The following is a 6,468-nucleotide window of genomic DNA, read 5'->3' as shown; positions in this document are numbered from 1 at the left end:
CCGCCGAACAATCGGCCGATTTTCGGCTTGTTAGTATGATGCTTCCGACAGCCGACAGCGCACTTTCGGCCGAAAAGAATCTGTCTTGCAAGCATGAAAATTTTTGTTGGCCGACACCAGAACGGCCGATTGTTCGCCAGTCAGTACAGAATTCGGCCGACAGACAGCAGATTTGCAAGACTGGGCATGCTCAGAAAAGAAAAAACACAGGGAAAGTTAACCATCACATGACATCACTTCTGCAGTCGGCTGTAGTCGGCAGACAAAATTCTTGTGCAGTCTTTTGCACTTTTCAACAGACACGACAGCCCTGGACAAAAGAAGGCCGAGCGTTCGGCCGACGATCGGTACGTGTGTACGGGGCTTTACATAGGCTTTCTGCACACACAGCTCCAGCTGCATAAGCAAATGGCTCATTCCTGCTATACGGGCAATAGAGTCCTTAACCACTTCAGCTTCAGAAGGTTTTACCCCCTTAATGACCGGGTCATTTTCTGCAATACGGCACTGCATTGCTTTAACTGACAATTGCACAGTTGTTCAGTGTTGTACCCAAATAAAATTGATATTTTTTTTCTCCCATAAATAGAGCTTTCTTTTGGTGGTATTTGATCACCTCTGCGGTTTTTATTGTTTGCTCTATAAACAAAAAAAGGCTGACGATTTTGAAAATAAAACAATATTTTTTTTCTTTCTGCTATAAAACACAGCCAATAAAAAATCGAATTTCTTTATCAGTTAAGGCCAATTTGTATTCTGCTACATATTTTTGTAGGGGGGATGGACTGACTGCAGGAAGAGAAAGATCTGTGTTCCTTGTTAGTAGGAACACAAGATCTCTCTCTTCCTATCTGGCAGAACGGCGGTCTGCCTTGTTTACATAGGCAGACCGCCATTCTTCTGAACAATCGTGGGTGGCCGGCGGCTATCGCGACCACTGGACTCTTTGATTGGCTCCTACTGTGTCCAATCACAGCGGGCGTATGGCTCAGTTGTGTGCGCCTCCTGGAGACTTTTTACAAAAATCACGTACAGGTACCTGATTTTGCACTTAAAGCAGTTGTATATTCCGCTTTTAAATTTTTGCCTATAATAAGGCTTACCTGTAGGTAAAATCAATATCTCCTAAACTTGCACGGTTTAGGAGATATTCACCCAGCATGCAGCCGCTGACACGAGCGGCACATGCGTATCTTGCCAGACCTTCAGAGCTCCTTGCCGGAAAGTGAACTCCTGCGCCCATGCACGGGAGTGACATCATCCCGGCTCCGGCCACTCACAGCGCCGGAGCCGCCGAACCCGGAAGAGACGCAGAGGGAACATGTCAGCTCCCTTAACAGTGTCGGGGCGAACGTGTGGGGGCTTTGTTCTAAGGTATTTCATAATGTGCTAGTATGCGATGCATACTAGCACATTATGCCATTGTCCTGCAGGTTTTTTTTCTTTTTACACAGGGGACACAACTGTTTTAAGAGCCACCCTGCCACAGTAAATGTACCTGGGGCGCTCCTTAAGTGGTTAAAGGCTAAGTTAATGGAAAGGCACAGAATCTGCGATAATCTTATGAATATCCAGGCCAAACAGGAATCTCAAGCATCATACGGCAATAGATCGCTACGCGTTTTTACTTATAGCCAGAGTTGATTGCTCTGGTATCCCGAATGTTTAATCAGAGATATAAGTAGTCACTGTTATGCCATTTCCGATATTTGGTTCTCTGGCTCTTTTGCTGTTTGTGTTTTTGTTGCTTCATGTTATATTCAAAGTAGATAATTATCTATGCAAGTTACTTTAAGAACAATCTAAAATTGTGTTTTAATCTGTTTGAACGATCCTCCCATGGGGGGCATGTAGCACTCTGGGTACGACTGGGAGTTCGGCCATGGAGATCCTCTATATCAGTTCAATTGAGGAGATAACATCCTTTTTTTTTTTTCCTCTTGGCCTTTACTATATTGGAGGACCGCATACCTTCCCTAAGTAGAATTTTTTGTAATTCGGGTTAGAATTGTGGGTCTCCTTTTTGTCTTTGTTTAGGGCTTTGTTATGGTTTGTGCATGTCAGTTTTAGCTGTTTATGTGCTAGCTTGGGGATTGAATTGTGGTCCTTGACGGAGTGAGGATGTTATGCTCTGTTGACTCCAGTCCGAGTTGGTTCCTTATGGGATTACCGGTGGCTACCTTTTAAAGTCCTGTTTTCTTCCTATTTCCTTTAAGTACTTTTTGGATGTGGTGCCACATATTTTTGAGTCACGTCTCAAATCTGCTATATACAATCGTATTTTAGCTATCAGTCGAAATCCACTTCCCAGTGTGTGGTATATCCATGGAATGGGTCTTTGGCTATTGATCAATTATTCCTATAGTGAGACATTGGAAGGAAAAGAAATGTGATCATTTATCAAAGTGTTTATGGCCACCATTAGACCAGTTTAAGGATTTGAAAGCAAACACTGGCTAGTGTTTAATAACAGAGCATGAAAAGATAAGCGTAATTGCACACAGGCATTTTGTCTGCACAGCTTCAAAGCAGAGTGTCAGTGCAACCTGGAAGACATCTGTTCGACTTCATGCACCGATATCTATGCACATCACAGCCGAAATCGCCAAAAGTTTTAGGAACTACTTTTTCAAAATCAATGTGGCATCGCAAAGTAAGCGTCGCAATGATTTAAACAGCGTCATTGCTGGTCAAATCCCATGACAAGTCACTCCAATTGGAAGGAGGGTTTAGTACTAACAGAGGATGCACTTTACTAGAGTGTCTTTAAAGCTTCTTTGTTTTCTTTTTGTCTTCGGGGAAGTAAGTAAAAGTGAATCTCTAAATCCCAGAGAGCAGTAAAACTAGCAGAATTTCTAATCTTTCTCCATTTTATCCAAAACTAAGAAAATGCTATGTCTACTTTAAAAGAGAAGTATGTACTTTTTTTTTTTAGATTCATACTTGCCTAAGTGGATGCAGCTTTGGTCCAATGCTGCATCTGTCCCCAGCTGACCTTGACACTGAGAACTGAGCAATCTTACATAGTTACATAGTAGTTAAGGTTGAATAAAGACGATAGTCCATCCAGTTCAACCTGTGTAGGTGTGTGTGGCCGTAATCATCTCTGATACCCCTGAATGTTCTGATCCTTGAGATGTACGTCCAAGAGTCTTTTGAAAGTAGCCATACTTCCCGCAGAAACCACCTCTTGTGGTAGAGAATTCCACAATCTTGTAGCCCTAACAGTAAAGAACCCCCTGTGTTGCCTGAGGTTAAAACACTTCTCCTCTAATCGCATTGTATGCCCTCGAGTCCTCATACAATCCTTTCGACTGAATAGCTTTTTTCTATGCTGAGATCACCATTGAGGTATTTATAAATTGCTATCATGTCCCCTCTCAGGCGTCTCTTCTCCAGGGAGAACAAATCTAATATTGCAGATCACTGGGTTTTCACAGCTCCTTGAGCAGAGAGATGGTGACTGTCAGCAGCTCTCAGTTCTGTTCCCTCCTCACTGGACCATCAGGCTGTGGAGGGGGTGGGAGTGGCTGGCTCAGGCTCTTAGTGGCTCACTGAGAGGCTGAGCCAGGTGGCGGTCCAGGCATGTGGACAGATCCCAACTCCATGGTCGCGATCTTACCCGAGCCTGGGCCGGCTCTGTGGCGTCAGCAGATAGCAGAATTCAGCCTGCTGTGTGCTGAAAACGGGTCACAGGTGTGCAAAACGGACTGCACTCCTGTGATCCATAGGAGAAGTACAGCCAAACGAGCTTTGGCTGTACTTCTCCTTTTAACTCTAGATTTTCCCTGGCATGGATTCTAACCATTCTGTACACAATCTAGAACTAAAAAAAACTGGAGCATTAAAAATATGTGTCTGCCTTACATCAACTTTTCTACATTAAATATTGTTTATTGCAGGCACAAGCTGAAGCCTACTGGAACGTGTTAATCAGGGATTAAATCATTTGTGAACACCATGTCCAGTGAGTATCATTCTTTGCTACTGCTCATAAATATTTTTTATTTTTACATATTGCTTTGAAATGTCTGTCAATGATTCAAGAATTGATTGCTGCAAATAATTGATGATGCCTGTTAGCTCAGATTTAACTGTATTCCACTAATTTCACTAGTTTTAAGTACTACTCTCTCTGTTGTCAGTTTCCAATAACACTAATTAGTCTTATCTGGTTTGAATGCTGGTTTTAAAGTGGTTGTAAACCTTGACATATACCAAGTGAAGGGACTATCCTTAGGTGATACACAGAGATTAAATGTATCCTTTTAGGTAAGTTGTACCCATTTATCTTCAGTCTTCTCTTTTCTATATTCCTTCAAAGACTGTATGTGCTGAAGTTATATAGCTTGTGTGAGAGTTCAGAAAAAAAGTAGGCAGAGAGCTGAAGTTATACTCTGCAGAGCTCAGTGAGGAGAGCTGATTGGATGGTAAGAGAACCCCCCCCCCTCTCCCCCTTAACACAGCGCACAAGAACAGAGCTGAGGCTGTCAATCTGCTGGAGATACCCCCCCCCCCCCCGCCACCATTTTTCTCCTGCTGTCAGGAAAACTTGTCGGATGTAATTCATGCGAATAGCAGAAGAATGAAGCAGACAGAAATTACACTTGGCTTCTAATTGAGATAAGTACACACTATTGAGGAAAATGCTTTGTTCATATTCCATGTCTGAGGTTTACAACCACTTAAAGTTAGGAAATATTGGGTTTCTATTGTTTACCTCTTCTACTGTAAATGCTAGTTCTCTGGTTGTCATTCTGACCCATTTTTTACTTAAAAAGTTAATTCACATAAAAAAAAAAAAATCGGAAAGGTGAACTTGCACCCTACACCCTCCCCACCCCCTGGTCCTTGCTGCAATTGCTGCACTTACTCCCTGGTTGCTACAGTTTCACTATCCACACAGCCTGGTGCAGCGGTCCTGGCATTTTAAAACCATGCTTTTCTTGTTTTCTTCGCCTAGAGACACCAGGGTTGATCAGAGTGGTTTTGATTGGTCAGTGTCACATTACCAGGGATGGAAATAGTGTATGGCAGGGGTGCCTAACTTTTTGAAGAGTGGGGGGGCCACTTAAGTGATTTGATAACTGGTCACAGGCCATAATGAACTATAGGGTTTTATCGCATCAGAAAATTGCAAATGTAAACAAGCCCTTACTGTCCTGAGCCCCCTATAAAGCTGCTTTCTCACTGATGTGCTGTGGTTTACCCGCATCACGCTTTCCTGCAGGCTAGCTGTACTGAGCCAAAGACTTGTATTCCATCTCGCGGGTGTGGTGCACTTTCTGAAAGCGCATCCGAACTCCCGCATTCAGGAGTTTGGGTGTGCTTTCAGAAAGCATACCAAGCCCACAGGATATAATAGAAGTCTATGGCTCAGTGCCGCTAACCCGCAGGAAAGCCGCAGGTGCGCTGCACCCACTGATCAGTTTTAAGGCAGCCTAATACATTTTTTTTATAGGTGTTAATATACCCATTGCAAAAGTGCAGTGTAGGTGCTAAAAAGGTCCCAGGCAAAGTGCACTTGGTATCTTTCCACCTGGAACAGTAGCCGGTGCTAATTAGGAAGCATCAGCTTATGCAGCTCTTGCTCCCTCCACGGCTGCCTGCTTTTTCTGCTGCCGGCTCCATGTACTCTGATGCTTTAGGATGGCGGTTTGGCAACCCTTTGATCTAGTTCCGAGCTTGCTGTCTTGCCACCCCAGAGCAATGGGCATGCGCTTTCCTGGATGAGGTTGCAGTTGACATCAGAGGGCTCGACAGGCCGCTGGTTTTAATTTTTTCTGAAATGGGGAACTTCAACTTGAAGTACTTTGTAAGTCAGTGACCCTGAACAAGCCTGCATATTGAGTATTATAACTTCACTCTTGACTTATCTTGCTGTAACAGTGGCAATCAACATGTTGTTCTTTTAAGAGGTAACCCTCAAAATGAACGCATAAAGGAGAAGTACAGCCAAAGGTCATTTAGCTGTACTTTTCCTGTGGATCACAGAAGTGCAGTTCATTCTGCACTCCTGTGACCCATTGTCAGCAGACAACGGGCTTTAATCTGCGGTCAGCTGATGTCGCAGAGCCAGTGTAGGCTGAAGAAAGATCGTGGTCTGATCCACCTAGAACCCTGGACCGAGAACCTCGTTCAGCCTCTGGGCAAACTGCTAAGAGCCTGAGTCAGCCGCTCCCACCCCTTCCATGGTTCAGCGCTCCAGTGAGCGTGGAGTGGCAGAGTAGACAGCGGTGACTGACCATCACCAGCTCTCTGCTCACAGACCTCTGAGAACCAAGCGATCAGTTGTTTTTAAATCGCTCGGTCCTTGGTGTTAGAGCTGGCGGAGGACAGCTAGGCGAGTATAATTCTTTGAAAAAAAAAAATAGTATACTTCTCTTTTAATGTAAGAAGTTTAATACCTTCTATTGTGATTTAATTTGTTTTTTTTTTTTATTAATAAAACTATGCAATGTGTGTTTA

This window comes from Pelophylax lessonae (assembly GCF_965119305.1).
Source record: "Pelophylax lessonae genome assembly, chromosome: 2".
NCBI lineage: Eukaryota > Metazoa > Chordata > Amphibia > Anura > Ranidae > Pelophylax > Pelophylax lessonae.
The sequence above is the reverse complement of the archived record's forward strand: the minus strand, read 5'-3'. Positions refer to the sequence as shown.